The 16,803-nt window shown below is 42.7% G+C and overlaps 1 protein-coding gene across 1 annotated transcript in view; it reads left to right on the forward strand.

Moving 5' to 3' along the window:
* Positions 1 to 239: 239 nt before the first annotated feature.
* LOC126335222 (uncharacterized) overlaps positions 240 to 16,803 on the forward strand; it is a 99,023-nt gene continuing 82,459 nt past the window's right edge. The window contains exon 1 of the mRNA XM_049998257.1: positions 240 to 445. The gene's annotated coding sequence lies outside the window, so the exon portion shown is untranslated. The remainder of the gene's footprint in view (positions 446 to 16,803) is intronic.

Raw genomic sequence — 16,803 nt, forward strand, 5'->3', positions numbered from 1 at the left:
AGAGACTCCTGAGGTACGACGTGAACTTCTTTTTCCTTGCCGGGACACCGCGATAACGCGAAAGCAGTCTTCCCTCTTCCGCGCCTGCGGCGGCAATGGGAACCCTGAAAGCGATCCAACCAAAACACTCGCATCGTCGCAGACGCGCGGGGAATTTCCGCATCCCCCACTCCACACCACCCCCGGCGCCCCGCCCCTCAGATATCCGAGTATCGGGACGCGCAGCAGGTGGAGCGGCGTCCTTCGCGCCGCATCTCATCGCGTCGCGACGCACGCAATCCTTTGCGCATGCGCACTAGCGCCCCGCCGCGAACGCAATTCAGAGGTCCGAACCGGTTGCCAGCCACGACTGGCCTCAGTCAGCGTTAACCTCCTGCGCCGAGTGGACGTCCGTGCAGTGTGCTCTCCGCTTAATACGCTACTCTTTCGCGACCCGGTATCACTGGTAATGTTGTGAAACACTTTTCATTTGTTATCTATTTCTCCAGGTACATTAGTATTGCTGCTTCACGTAGCTAATTGCTTCCTAGTTTTCCTATCTCCGTTTAAGTGCTGTGTGTGTCACTAGTTAAAGAATTGATTTCAAGATGCAAATTTTCGTGAAGAGGCAGATCTCTCGCACTGTCAAGCCACATCTATGTTCGCTGAGGCACGGTGAAAGAGAGTAAATAGTTAAGATCGTACATTTGGCACTTATTCATTTCGCCAATGGTCTACATATACATCTACATCTGCATTATTACTCCGGAATTCACAACTAAGTTTCTGGCAGAGGGTTTAATGAACCACCATCAAGCTGTCTCTATCTTTCCTCTCTCGAACGGCGTGCGGGAAAAAAGAGCACTTAAATTTTTCTGTGCGAGCGCTGATCGTGATAATCATTTCTCCATGTGTAGGTGGGTGCCAATAGAATGTTTTCGCAATCGGAGAAGAAAACTGGTGATTGGAATTTCATGAGAAGATTCCGTCGCAACGAAAAACGCGATTGCCGCGCGGGATTAGCCGAGAGGCCTGGAGCGCTGCAGTCATGGGCTATGAGGCTGGTCCCGGCGGAGCTTCGAGTCCTCCCTCGGGCATGGGTGTGTGTGTTCGTCCTTAGGACAATTTAGGTTAAGTAGTGTGTAAGCTTAGGAACTGATGACCCTAGCAGTTAAGTCCCATAAGATTTCACACACATTTGAACATTTGAAAAACGCATTTGTTTTCATGATTGCCATTCCAATTCACGTAACGTGTCTGTGGCACCATCTCCCCTATTTCGAGATAATACCAAACTAGTTGTCCTTCTTTGAACTTTTTCGATGTCATCCGTCAGTCCTACCTGACGCGGATCCCACACCGCACAGCAATACTCCAGAATTGGGTGGACAAGCGTGGTGTAAGCAGTCTCTTTAGTAGACCTGATGCACCTTCTAAGTGTTCTGCCAATGAATCGCAGTCTTTGGTTTGCTGTATCCACAACATTATCTATGTGATCGTTCCAATTTATGTTATTTATAATTGTAATCCCTCAGTATTTAGTTGAATTTACAGCCTTCAGATTTGTGTGACTTATCGCGTAATCCAGATTTAGCGGATTTCTTTTAGTACTCACGTGAATAACTTCACACTTTTCCTACGCAGATTAAAACTGGGTGCCGGACCGAGACTCGAACTCGGGACTTTTGCCTTTCGCGGGCAAGGGCTCTACGAAGTGTTTGGTAGACCACTTGCCCGCGAAAGGCAAAGGTCCCGAGTTAGAGTCTCGGTCCGGCAAATAGTTTTAATCTGCCAGGAAAAGTGTGAAGTTATTCGCGTGAGTACTAAAAGAAATCCGCTAAATTTGGATTACGCTGCAGAGTGAAAATTTCATTTTGGAAACTTCACACTTTTCTTTATTCAGGGCCAATTGCCAATTTTCGCACCATACAGACATCTTATGTAAATCATTTTGCAAATCGTTTTGGTCATCTGATGACTTTACCAGGTGGTAAATGACAGCATCATCTGCAGACAACCTAAGAGTGTTACTCAGGTTGTCGACTGAACCGTTTATGTAAATCAGGAACAGCAGAGGGCCTTAACACTTCCTTGAGAAACGACAGATATTACTTCCGTTTTAGTCGATGACTTTCCGTCAGTCACTACGTCTATTGCCTTTCTGACAAGAAATCACGAATGCAGTCGCACAACTGGGACGATAATCCATAGGCACGCAATTTCATTAGAAGTCACTTGTGACGTACGGTGTCAAAAATGCCTTCTGGAAACCTAAAAATTTGGAATCAGTCTGACATCCCCTGTCAATAGCACTTATTACTTCGTGAGAATAAAGAGCTAGTTGTGTTTCACAAAAACGATGCTTTCTGAATTCATGTTGGCTGTTTGTCAATAAATCGTTTCCTTCGAGATGACCCATAACGTTCGAACACAGTACGTGTTCCAAAATCCTACATCAAATCGACATTAGCGATTTGGGTCTGTAATTCGTCGGATTACTCCTATTTTCTTTCTTGGGTATTGGTGAACGCGAAGAAAAATCTGCCATCGTATAAAGCTCTAATATCTCTAATTTTGCTATGATGGCCACTATGTAAGATGAATGTAGCAAGAAAAATCCTGTTCCTTGGTTCGTCTAAGAACATTCGCTCTCGTAGTTTTCAGAGTAATTTACGCAAGGCAGAAACGTCTTTGTATTAGCGCCTTCATTCCGCCGGCGTTTGTTCGACATGTATATGACGCTGTTGCGCTCCAGAAGTAATACAGTCACAAATTGCGAGTCTCGGCTTTGCATTTTCCTCTCCCTCGTCGTACTAACTTGTTAAATATCAAAAATTGGCAACCAGCACATAAGAATCGGTCAATGAGTTTTTTAAGCTACGTGAGGTATTCAAAAATTAAGTAACTCAGTATTCTGCAGGCAAAGTAACTTTTCTTGATCGCTACACTGCACAGATACATGACACTATTTCTAACATTGTCATCGAATCTCTGTGAACAACGGAGATGTCTACATATATTTTTAAGGTTTCTCAAGCATATAGTTTGTTTTCAGAGCTGGTTGAAGAGCTGAAAATGCCATATTCTCTTTTGTCCGTGAGGCACTGGCTGGATTAAACAGATAGTCCATAGGCGTTTTTTTTTTTAATTTAACTAAGGCGCTTGATTGTGTTATCATAGAATAATACTGGACAAGTTGAACCATTATGTAATGAGAGGAGTAGTCACGATAGGTTTCTCTCATACAATAATGCGAACTGGTGTTGCGTGAATTTCAATTGGGGTGTGATTGATTCCATAATATTTCTGTTGTTGATGGTAATAGTTTGACAATGAAGGATGTCGAGGGCACATAGGTAGTGTATCAAATAGCGTAGTTCAAGACTTGTTCATGCTTGTAGAAATAAAACTGATGTTAAATCACAGTAAGACTCGGTTCTTACGGTTTCTAACATAAAGTTCAGCCAAAATTGACATTTTAATTACACAGAATGGGCACGTGTTTACTGAGCGTGAACGGTCGAAATTCCTAGGTATTCAGACAGATGGAGAGCAATCTGTCATGAAAAGCCTACGTTCAGGATCGTTTACAAAAACCCATTGCTGCTATATTTACCATTAGATGAGTATCTACAGTAGGTGATAGTCCAGCACGGAAACTAGTCTACTTTGCTAATTTTCATTCGCTTATGACATTTTGCATTTTATTCTGGGGTAACTGTACCCATTCGCAAAGGGTATTTTTGTCTCAGAGACGGACAGCCCTGGCAATATGTGGTAGAAGTTCGCGAACCAGTTCTTGAGTCCTGTTGAGAAGTTGGGAATTTCTGACACGGGGCCTTTCAACATATGTTTTCTTTAATATCGTTTGTTGTTAAGAACATTAGCTTATACCAAAGAATCAGCAGCTTTCAATCAGTTAATATTAGGCAGAAATACAATATGTATTTGGATCGTATCTTACCGACTCTTGTATACAAAGGCGTGCAGCATTCTCCTGCATCCATCCTCAATAAGCTACCACAAGTATTACAATTACAATTGTCCTCGAACTTCGAAATGTAAATTAATGTATTCTTCACGGTTCACCCCTTCTAACCTGTCGGGGAGTCCCTGTAAAAAGAATTAAGGTAAATCGTGTGGTGTACTGCTGATTACGCCAATATACCCTCACCAGCTCGTTGTCTGCATAGGATTCGTGTAAATATGATCTGTTTTTTACATTTGTGGTATTAATTTCATGTATGGATTCGTTCCACGATCACGGAGACCTGCTCCTCTTCAGACAGCAGTAGACGAGAAATATAAATTTTAAAAAACCTACCAGAACATTTTACCGATCATTCATTTCCTTGACGTTAGATATCCGCTCCTTTGTCACGAAGCCATTCGATAACTGCTGTGTGAACGTCTTCATCGCTGGAAAATCTCTTCCTTCCTGCCCCCACCCCCTCGATTTAGTTTCAGGTTCCCGAAAAAATCAGGCTAGTATGTCGGATGCTTTCAAATCTCACATCGAAACATTAACTATATGGCAAAGCTTGCGTTGTGCGGGCCGTGTGTGATGTTGCATTGTGGTGCAGAAGAACAATGCCTTTACTTAGTTTCCCACGCCTCTTGCACTTCACATTTTTGCCCACAAGAATCGTACTGTCCATTCCACTCCAACTTTGGAGTACTTTTCCAGTTGCCGCGCCATTTCACACGCACCTTGTGATGCACCTGTTACTCTTACCGTAGTAGAACTCTATCTGCAGAAGACACAAAACATGTACGTCTTCTGACAACGCGCCATTTTTGTTATGCTGTGGTCTTAGCGTGGGACAAAACAGTGACTTATAAGGAATACAGCTTATTTTCTGAAGCCTTACATGCAGTCTTCGCAAGGGAATTCTACTTGTTTAAAATTCTTGCCTTGCATCTCTCTGTAGCATCTAAATTCATGTGGTCATTCTACCTATACTCGCCCTGGATAGATACAAAGTTCCTGAGTCGCATCGACGACGGGGTCATTAGAGACGGAACCCGAATTCGTAATGAGGAAGGACATAGACGGAAATCGGCAGAGTCCTTTAAAAAGAATTACTCCTACAGTTGCCAACAGCGTTTTAGAAAATTCTTGATGGCTAGACGGTGATGTGACTCCCCAACTCGCACGGTGTACGTATCCGAACCTACTCGTCTCTCACAATCACCTTCTACTCATGACGAAGGGCGGTGTTGGCGAAGGCTCATTACAGCACACCTCTTATTAGGTTTATCTCATACTCTTACTACGTTTTTGTATTCAGGTGAGCCTGAAACTTTTCTCTCGTTTTTTCGACAATCTAAATATTAATATTGTTTTAGTTCTGTATTTTTGCATGTTCTGCATGTTCTGCCGTGTGACTTCAACCATTAACCCTATTGTTAACAGTTAAAGTTAGTAAAATTTTTTTGTTGAACACTTGACATCCTCGCGCATTATACCTCAGCTTCTCTAGAAGTGGAATATTTACTTACATTTTCCACTTGTATTATATACTGTTATTGTAAAACTCCCCCTCCCCCCTCCATGAACCATGGACGTTGCCGTTGGTAGGGAGGCTTGCGTACCTCAACGATATAGATAGCCGTACCGTAGGTGCAACCACAACGGAGGGGTATCGGTTGGTTCCTGAAGAGGGGCAGCAGCCTTTTCAGTAGCTGCAGGGGCAACAGTCTGGATGATTGGTTGATCTGGCCTTGTAACACTAACCAAAACAGCCTTACTGTGAAGATACTGCCAACGGCTGAAAGCAAGGGGAAACTACAGCCGTAATTTTTCCCGAGGGCATGCAGCTCTAAGAACAGAAGCTTTCGAAATCTGGTGCTACAGAAGAATGCTGAAGATTAGGTAGGTAGATCACATAACCAATGAGGAGGTATTGAATAGAATTTGGGCGAAGAGAAATTTGAGGCACGACTAGAAGAAGGGATCGGTTGGTAGGATACGTTCTGAGGCATCAAGGGATCACCAATTTAGTACTGGAGGGCAGCGTAGAGTGTAAAAATCGTAGAGGGAGGCTAAGAGAGGAATACACTAAACGGATTAAGGAGAGCTGTATCAAATCAGTCTCTGGACTGAAGACCACAACAACAACAACAACAATATCATAAACCTATGCAACCTCCCCATTATATTTTGTTTCTGTATGAAATTTAGCCCAACTTTTTCTTCCCACTCTATAAAAGTCTACGTATTACCAAAACTATGTCCCCACAAACTGTTATCCAACTTAAGCTCGTGTGCTAACCTTTGACGAAACAGAATCCAATTCGAACTGAACTGTAGCTGATCTGAAACCAGTTATCTGGGTCTAATCAAAATTTCCGCTTACCTCGCGTCTTGTCAACATTGCTGCATATTTCTCGAGAGCACAACAGCAAAGAGGCAGCAACTAAGACAGATTTCTGTTTATAAATACATATTCAAACTGTTGCATATGGTAATGCGTAATAATAAACACTGGGATGGGGAGAGTAACTATCCCTATAAATTTGTCAATGCAACGAGTGTAGAATGAGGTATGTATTCAAAAAGACAGAGTAAAATTTCGCATGATCTTCACACATAACATTGGCCTGAACAATTCTATACTTAAGAAATCGAACAATCATTTAAAAAGGGTATAATATTAAAGAGAATTTCTGTAAAAACCAACTGCTTAATCAGTTAATACACTACTGGCCATTAAAATTGGTACACCACGAAGATGACGTGCTATAGACGCGAAATTTAACCGACAAGAAGAAGATGCTGTGATATGCAAATAATTAGCATTTCACAGCATTCACACAAGGTTGGCGCCGGTGGCGACACTAGCAGTCGAGATGACACTCATCTTATCCGCACGGCTGTGACGGATCGTGCAGCCACGTCTCGATCCCTGAGTCAACAGATGGGGACGTTTGCAAGACAACAACCATCTGCACGAATAGTTCGGCGTCGTTTGCAGCAGCATGGACTATCAGCTCGGAGACCATGGCTGCGGTTACCCTTGACGCTGCATCACAGACAGGAGCGCCTGCGATGGTGTACTCAACGACGAACCTGGGTGTACGAATGGCAAATCGTCATTTTTTCGGATGAATCCAGGTTCTGTTTACAGCATCATGATGGCCGCATCCGTGTTTGGCCACATCGCGGTGAACCTACATTGGAAGCGTGTATTTGTCATAGCCATACTGGCGTATCACCTGGCGTGATGGTATGAGGTGCCATTGGTTACACGTCAGGGTCACCTCTTGTTCTCATTGAAGACAGTTTGAACAGTGGACGTTACATTACAGATGTGTTACGACCCGTGGCTCTACCCTTCATTCGATCCCTGCGAAACCCTACATTTCAGCAGGATAATGCACGACCGCATTTTGCAGGTACTGTACGGGCCTTTCTGGATCCAGAAAATGTTCAACTGCTGCCCTGGCCAGCACGTTCTCCAGACCTCTCACCAATTGAAAAAGTCTGATCAATAGTGGCCGAGCAACTAGCTCGTCACAAAAGGCCAGTCACTACTCTTGATGAACTGTGGTATCGTGTTGAAGCTGCATGGGCAGCTGTACCTGTACACGCCATCCGAGCTCGGTTTGACTCAATGCCCAGGCGTATCTAGGCCGTTACCCCAGCCAGAGGTGGTTGTTCTGGGTACTGATTTCTCAGGGTCTATACACCCAAATTGCGTGAAAATGTAATCACATGGCAGTTCTAGTATAATGTATTTGTTCAATGAATGCCCGTTTATCATCTGCATTTCTTCTTGGTGTAGCAATTTTAATGGCCAGTAGTGTATGTTAATGTATAACTCTGGGAAGTAGGATGGTCTTTCTCTCAGCTCTGAACAAATGAACTAGTTGACAATAATCATTCCCAGCTACGCAGTGCTGCAGTCTTACCTCAGTCTTTAAAAAAAAAATTATTCAAAATTTATATCCCTTTCGATACGTACATTATATTCATTCTTGCTGTCCTTTACAACAAATGTTTCTTCATCTATCAGATACCATCACAAGTCAACACAGCACAACAGAATACGTCCATCACCTACCACCCTTCAGCTAAGAACGTATCAGACTGCGCAGAGGAAAATAATGTGCCATGAAAAGACCAAAGTTTGTTTAACAGTAACGTACCTTGCTCTTTCTTTGATGTGCATATCGATGACATACAAAAACCAAATGACATGACCACCTTACACATAGATTCACTATACACAAGAACAATATTTCGTCACCAGAAGTTGAAGGGCACGGCAAATAGGTCCTATGAGTACGCGCAGACTGGGATCTGAACCTACTTCACACTGATTACGAGTGCATTACTTTACCACTACTAGCAGTAATGGGCTAGTATCATTGTCATAACGTAGTGTGACATAATGCTTTTCTTTAGAACAGCACTTAGTTCAGACGCTCCTAAGGCGTACTTAAGTGGGTTTACTGTTAGTGGGAGTGAAGTGATAACAGCACAGTATGCTGTAAACGACAACTACCACCATTGAAGGGTTACTGCTCACATGCGAAAAATTCTTTTGTTTTAATGAGTAGAGACGAATGACGTAGAGTACTACCAGCAATTGACGAGAAAAAACTGTAAGGTGCAGATGTTGTATATGTGAGTCAATTGATGTGCGAGGCTTCATCGCAGACGATAACCTCTTAGATTTTCTTTATTCCTCCCAGTTATTTTTCAGTTCCCTCTCCGATTTGTTTCAGTTTTGGGTGAAATGTTTCGCTGAGTATCGTCTAGAGTTTGCATCCAAAATTATTTAACTAAAATTTCCAAGAGAACAGAGGCATTATTTGTACACGTGTTATCCATTAGAATTCAACATTACAAAGGATAAATACTTTAGATTAAAACTACAGAGAAGCAACAAATCGCATGCAACTTTCCTTTATTTTGACATGTTTCAATTCGACCAACGCAAGCTTCTTCACAAAATACGTTGCCGAGGGTCACACCTTACCAATATCTGGTGTGTATAGTACCGCCAACATACATTCTCTTGTCGTCCAACAATTCCTAACAGATCGTTAAGCATTAACGTAAATTCAGCTATATTTCTGTCAGTTTCTTGCATCCTGTCCTACATGATGGATACTAACATTACAGATTGAGTTTCGTAGAAATATGACGTAGCATCAGAACCGAGGACAATTCAGTTCAGTAACGCAATCACTAAATAAGTCTTACTCATTTCCATGTACCATCAGCAGAGATTTCATTGAAGTCGTAAGATCTGCGTCTTATCCAGAACCACTCAACATTCAAGAGGGAACTCAAAACTTACATATTAGGGACGGTATAGCCACCATTGTTGTGCCCCTCTCATCTCTTTCTTTCTCCTCTCCATCACAGCTTCGAATTTTACCATTCTATTTCTCTTCCTCTAACCTATCTACCTCTTCTATATCTCTTTCACCCCATTCTATCGTCTTATGTCTCTGCTCGATGAGAATAACTCACAAGCTGCAAGAACATAACGAGAAAATTCCCAACTAACAATAGGACTGCCATTCACAAAAGAAAAGTATGTTTACTTTCATACACATAGTTATTACTGTTATTATAATATTATTATTATTATTATTATCATTATTATTCTTGCTTGTTATAATTATTTTTTATTGTTATAATTATCATTGTACTGCTGTTATAATCTCTATTTTTTTCTTTGACATTAATACTGTATAACACGTTATATGTCCTTAATGTTCTGTAGAAACTGTAACTCGTTCAATCTGAGTATGCCTGGTTAGGTGTAAGAGAGGGCCTGAAGGCCCTAATCTTGCCAGGCAAAATAAATGCATAAATAAATAAAAAATAAATGTAACAGCCATAAAATTTTGAAGCAGGAAACTGGGCGTAGTATAAGTAAAGGAGACATACCGGCACTTAAGAGTATGGGAGATAATTGGGTTAGTGAACCATCCCATTATACGCCTGAGATATTTATCACGGATAGTAGTAGTGGGATTTAAGCCCAGTACGTCTCATGATCGGAAATCACTTCAGCGACTTCCGCGTCAGTATGACACTGTGCATGTAATATAGTTGTTTGGCTTAAATAACTTCGTTGATCGTAGGTTGTCAGTGATGTTGCACTCATACTGTGACAGATGACTCCTTTCCCAGCCGATGAAATGTGCTGCATTACTGAAGCATAAATCACACCGCATGTGTCTTTCAGTAAGGTGACCTAATCTAGCTGACATCCAGCTCTGCATCCTCCTCTCACCTGACGCAAACAATGATGACCTCCATCTGAACGTGAAAGTTAAAAACGCAGCTAAGAAGTCGCTTATAGTGTTAACGCTTATGAGCAGAGCAGATGATACGAAATTCGAGAGTGAATCACAAGTGCGTAACGCGATTGTGTGAAGATATTTTAAGCCACCATCAAACCTACCAGAGCAAGCTACAAATGGTAACATCTGGAAGTAGAAAACTATCACTCTATTCCCTCTCAGTAACATCTTGACGTAGTAAATAAATGAACAATAAGGAGGGTTAGAGTTTAAGATCCCGCCTACACTAAGACGAAGCACAAGTAGAGTTGGACATGAAGAGTTGGACACGAAAGAAATTTTCCACGGGCTGGTTGAATGAACCACGCACACATTCGCCTAGAGTAATTTAGGCACCTTGTTGAAAAAAGTAAGCATACATTCTCCTACAGTAATTCAGCTGTCAACATCTACAGCTAATGGCTATTCTGCAATTCCAAGATAAGCCCTTGGCAGAGGCTTCATCCAACCGCTTTCAGACTATTTTTCTACCGGTCTATTTCCGAACAGCGCACTGAAAAAACGAACACTTTCTCTGCGAGCTCTGATTTCTTTAAATACAATGGTCATTTCTCACTATATATGTAGGTATCAACAAAATATTTTCGCATTATTTTATGGAAAGATCTCGCGGCAACCAAAAACGCCTTTGTTTTAATGAGTGCCACTCCAGCCTGCGTATCAAATAAGTGACAGTCTGTCCCCTATTCGCTGCTTATTGTGTCAGCAGATACAATAAGCGTGATCTCTACGTCTAAGAGGTGGCTGACGGAAGTAGCTAAACCGATATAAATAGAATTAATTTGATCATTATTTATTATTTAGCGGTAGCTAGCTACTTTACCATGTCGACAGCACAGTGGTCAAGCGTCTAGCAAATCAGTAAATATTATTATTTGGAAAATTACTTACACAAAACATTTCCGTGACAGTTCTCTACATTTACGCTGAAAACCATTGTGATATGGTATGCACAGGGTACTTCCCACAGTGCCACGTTTTAGGTTGACCGACAGGGGTGGCGCAGTGGTTAGCACATTGGACCCGCATTTGGAAGGACGACGGTTCAAACTCGCGTCCATCCATCCTGATTTAGGTTTTCTGTGATTTCCATAAATCGTTTCTGGCAAATGCCGGGGTGGTTCCTTTAAATTGGTACGGCCGATTTCCTTCCCCATCCTTCGCTAATCCGAGCTTGTGCTCCGTCTCTAATGACTTCATTGTCGACGGGACGTTAAACACTAACCTCCTCCTCTCTCCTCTTACGTAGTACTTCTTGGTACAATACATACGGCTGTTAGTAAATTATTGCATCAAGAAGTCCATGCCAGCCGTCGTCCCACGATCCATAATGGATCAACGAAGATCTTACGTAGTAGCTTCCTGTCCCATTCCTGCACTTAGCGCGGGAGGAATCACTGGTTAAATGCCTCTAGACCTGCTGTAATTTGTCCTTGTCTTCGCGATGTGTAATGAATTGTAGAATATTCCTAGATTCGTCACTTACTACCGGATGGGTCAAATAAAAGTGTCCCGGACGATTGGATACGATAATGAAACCATTTGTGGCAGCTTTAACGGAAGAAGGAAAGACCTACAGTTACAGGATGGAGCAACTGCCCATACAGCCGGCCGAACCTTGGAGCACATTTATGTTACCTTCACGCCTGACTCAGTTGTTACCACAGGTCAGTCTAGTCGCGGCCATAGCTGGCCACTCAGGTCACCTGATGTGTCAGTGTGCGATTACTTTGTGTGGGGGGCCCTCAGGTTTGAGATGTATCGCAACAACCCTCATAGTCTTCAAGAAATGCAGCAGAACATTTCGGATCAGACTGCAGAAATTCCAGCAGTCCAGTTTCGATCCGGCTTCAGCAACTTGCTGACCAGGGCCCAAAAGTGCCAAGAGACTCACGGTGGTCACTTCCAACATCTGTTACCGTCAGGTTAGTTCTGTATTACCTGTGTTTCTTTGTTACCTGGAACTCTGTTCTCTAGACACTTTTATTTGCCCCAGCTTGTTCTAGGTTTCTGAACTTCGTAAGTAGCCTCTCACGAGATAGTTGACGTCAGTCTTCAGGTTTCTGCCTTCAAAATTCCGGTGATGCTTTCCTATGGGCTAAACAAATCTGATAAAATTCATGGTGCACTTCTTTGTGAACGAAATTTATCCACTGTTAGCCCTGTTTCATTTAGATTCAAAAAATGGTTCAAATGGCTCTGAGCACTATGGGACTTAACATCTACGGTCATCACACAACACCCAGTCAGCACGAGGCAGAGAAAATCCCTGACCCCGCCGGGAATCGAACCCATTTAGATCCAGCAGACAAATGTTTTGTCAGCAGTTTCCTTGATTGCACTCTCCTAATATCCTGCCAGTTAACCGAACCTTGCTACCTGCTCCATCTACCACTGAGCCTATGTGATCATTGCATTTCATATCATTACAAATTGTTACGCACAGGTAGTTTGTGTGATTTGACTAATTCCATTTGCGACTTACTGACAATCTAGTCATAGGATACAACTTTTTCGCGTTTTGTGAAGCCCACAGTTTTAAATTTCTGTATACTAAAGCAATTTACCACTCTTTGCACGACTTTGTACTATTGTCAAGATCTGACTGAATATTTGTGCAGCTATTTTCAGACAGTACTTCACTATATAGGATGATTTGGTGATGATGAAACAAACTTTCAGGGACGATGATGGTTTCAAAATTTGAGGTAAGGTATCCCGGTACGAAAACGATCTAGTTGAAAGCTACAAGCGAGAATCGTTCTGCTACATGTAACGGTAATGGTGCTGCTAAAATTATAGCGCAGGCAACCTTCAGAGGTTGTAGTATTGACCAGAACAAGAAACAACTGCCTACTAACTGTTGTTGTTGTGGTCTTCAGTCCTGAGACTGGTTTGGTGCAGCTCTCCATGCTACTCTATCCTGTGCAAGCTTCTTCATCTCCCAGTACATAGTGCGTCCTACATCCTTCTGAATATGCTTAGTGTATTCATCTCTTGGTCTCCCTCTGCGAGTTTTACCCTCCACTCTGCCCTCCAATACTAAATTGGTGATCCCTTGATGCCTCAGAACATGTCCTACCAACCGATCCCATCTTCTAGTCAAGTTGTGCCACAAACTCCTCTTCTCCCCAATCCTATTCAGTACCTCGTCATTAGTTATGTGATCTATCCATCTAATCTTCAGCATTCTTATGTAGCACCACATTTCGAAAGCTTCTATTCTCTTCTTGTCCAAACTATTTATCGTCCATGTTTCACTTCCATACATGGCTACACTCCATACAAATACTTTCAGAAACGACTTCCTGACACTTAAACCTATACTCGATGTTAACAAATTTCTCTTCTTCAGAAACGCTTTCCTTACCATTGCCAGTCTACATTTTATATCCTCTCTACTTCGACCATCATCAGTTATTTTTCTCCCCAAATAGGAAAGCTCCTTTACTACTTTATGTGTCTCATTTCCCAATCTAATTCCGTCATCATCACCCGACTTAGTTCGACTACATTCCGTTATCCTCGTTTTGCTTTTGTTGATGTTCATGTTATATCCTCCTTTCAAGACACTGTCCATTCCGTTCAACTGCTCTTCCAAGTCCTTTGCTGTCTCTGTCATCGGCGAACCTTGCGGTCTAAAATGCATGCCTCAAGAACTATGAGCAATTGTTCTTCTTCGCTTCCGGGAAACATACCTCTTCTACTGATCAAGTGTCTGTAACTGTTAATGTAGGCGTTTTAGAGCCCATTTTTACTAGACTTTTCTCTCCTGTTTAGGTCCATGCTTCCATCTCTGAAAGTAGCCTACCCTGCAAGCTTAGCGACAACTGTGCCGACACGTTACTCCACTATCAGAGGTATCAGAACGGCTTTTGCTTATAATTTCGACTTGGTCGTTTCCTGATCAGGGTTGCTTACCTCAGATATATATTTATCCTTCTCCGTCATGCCTGAAAGTTTCTAACTTCATCACTGAATCGTCCTGTAGATAAATGCATCATATAGAAACAGTCTGATAGTAATATTGGTATTGTCTGACATAAATATATTGGGTTGCTGCATTAGTTTGTAGCGTTTATTTGTAAGTTTAATACACACAACAGATACACATAACAGACTGTAGTCATCAATAATGTATTTTCCTTCGTTATTTATAACAGTATGCCAACACAGGGGTAACTCTTCGGTTTCATAGCTGTAGAAATCACGTGGCTTTTAGGCGAAAAACTTGTAGAGCCATGTTCGAAGCGCTTTGTCGCCCGGAAAGGAAGTTCCTTGAAGGTTGTTCGACGGCAAGCTGAACAGGTGAAAATCTATTGGTGCAATATCAGGTGAATAATGTGGTAACGGAATGGCTTCTCAACGCAACTCCTGTACAGTGTTTTTCGTCAGTCTAGCAGAATACGGCCAGGCGTTATCGTGGAGTAGCATCACTCCACGCAGTTTTCTTGTTCGTTGTTCTTGGACTGCATCTGCAAGACGCCTCAGTTGTTGACAATAAATGTCATCAGCATGATGGAAGCAATTCTTAGTACACGACACCGTCGCTGTTCCACCAGATACATAACATTGTGTGTTTTGTCGGTGTGCGCAGTTCTTCTGCTTTCTCTGGCCTGAACCAGTCCTTTCTTTTCCTTATGCTAGCATAAGGAACAATTTCTCGGCACCAATAACGATACAGGACAGGAATGGTGGGTGCTGTTTACGAGCCAATTGATGACGAGCAAGCAGAGATACACATATGACTAACAACTGATTTTTGTGATTTTGGCGTAGAATATGCGATGCTCCTATAGCCTATGTTTGAACGTTCCCCATTGCACACAAATGTTGTATAACGGTAGAATGATCACAATTCATCACATTGGTCAGATATCGAGTACGCTGACTTGGATCAGTGTGGATTAATGCGTTTAAAGGACCTTCATCAAACCCATAAGGTTTTCCTGAACGTGATGAGTCACTAATATCGAAACGTTTCTCCTTAAAACGGGAAAAATCATTTTCTTGCCCTGCTCTGTCCAATGGGGCAACGGCCTTGCCGCAGTGGGTACACCGGTTCCCGTGAGATCACCGACGTTAAGCGCTGTTGGGCGTGTTCGGTGACCATCCAGGCCGCCGTGAGCTGTTGCCATTTTTGGGGTGCGCTCAGCCTCCTGATGCCAATTGAGGAGCTACTCGACCGACTATTAGCGGCTTCGGTCAAGAATACCAACATAACGACCGGGAGAGCGGTGTGCTGATCCCACGCCCTTCCTATCCGCATCCTCCACTGAGGATGACACGGCGGTCGGATGGTCCCGGTAGGCCACTCGTGGCCTGAAGACAGAGTGTTTTTTTTTTTTTGAGTCCTCTGTCCAATGGCATTACCCCATAAAGGGTGCAAATGTGTCTGACTGCTTGCGCTGCTGTCATCCCTGCACTGAACTCAAACAGAAGAATATGTCAGAAATGTACCGATTTCTCCACTTGGCACCCCATTTCCTAGAGCCACAGCTCTACTCACCATCTCCAAACGACAAAACGTAAACTCAAATAGAAACAGATAACTACAAATAAAAAATGACAATTGACAAACAACCCACAGCAATCGAACACCAACACCCCCCCCCCCCCCAAAAAAAAAAAAACGCCATGAACTTATGCACCAACCGAATATCGCACAGCATGACTGCTAGGATCCTAACACACTTCCCTGGGCCACGTCTGACCTTATTTGTACATCTATCGATGACTCCATATACGACGAGATTCAGCATCTTCCCTAAAGAAGAATCCACAGTTTAATCACAAATTTCGATGGAAAGCACTTGTTCGTGTTATGATTAAAAAGAGAAGGAGAGATACTACATCACATACTTTTCGGAAATCAAGAAATACTGCATCTAATTTGGCTCCTTACATCTATGTCTTTTAGAATGTCGTGAGAGTGAAGTGCGAGTTGGATTTCGCATGGGCGATGTTTTCGGAATCCACCATCGCGTCATTTCTGCTTTTGTAGACGTTGACATACTAAATATGGTCTTGTCTGCTGTGAAGTGTTTGTGGAGACCGGAAACCAGTCAATAGCAGTTAACATCATTTGATTTTTTATAGTTTCGGCTACTCCAACCAACAATCTCGCCGAGCGTGTTTTTAGAGAGCGCGTATAGCACTATCTCTGCAACACAAGCGAGACGTCGTCCCCATGTGCAGAATGGTGTACTGCAGTAACTGCAGTGCTCTAGAAAGCTGGTTTACCAAGTGGACATACCGCCCGCCTCCCGCGCTTTCTCTGCAATGGGTTCCTTATATGTCGAAGGCCTTGACACTACGCTAGTATCTCGTCTTGATCGACAGTTCAGAGGCAGAGTGTTTTGTGACCCATTTGTTTCTTACGATCCGTAGGCTTAGTCTCGAAATCGCTGCGTCACACCGAGCCCCTCCACGAAGGACCTAAGCAAGTCCTGAAGCGTTACACGCCGTTTAGGCAAACGACATTTCACACTCCTT

Source organism: Schistocerca gregaria, chromosome 2 (genome assembly GCF_023897955.1).
Source record: "Schistocerca gregaria isolate iqSchGreg1 chromosome 2, iqSchGreg1.2, whole genome shotgun sequence".
In the NCBI taxonomy this organism is placed as follows: Eukaryota; Metazoa; Arthropoda; class Insecta; order Orthoptera; family Acrididae; genus Schistocerca; species Schistocerca gregaria.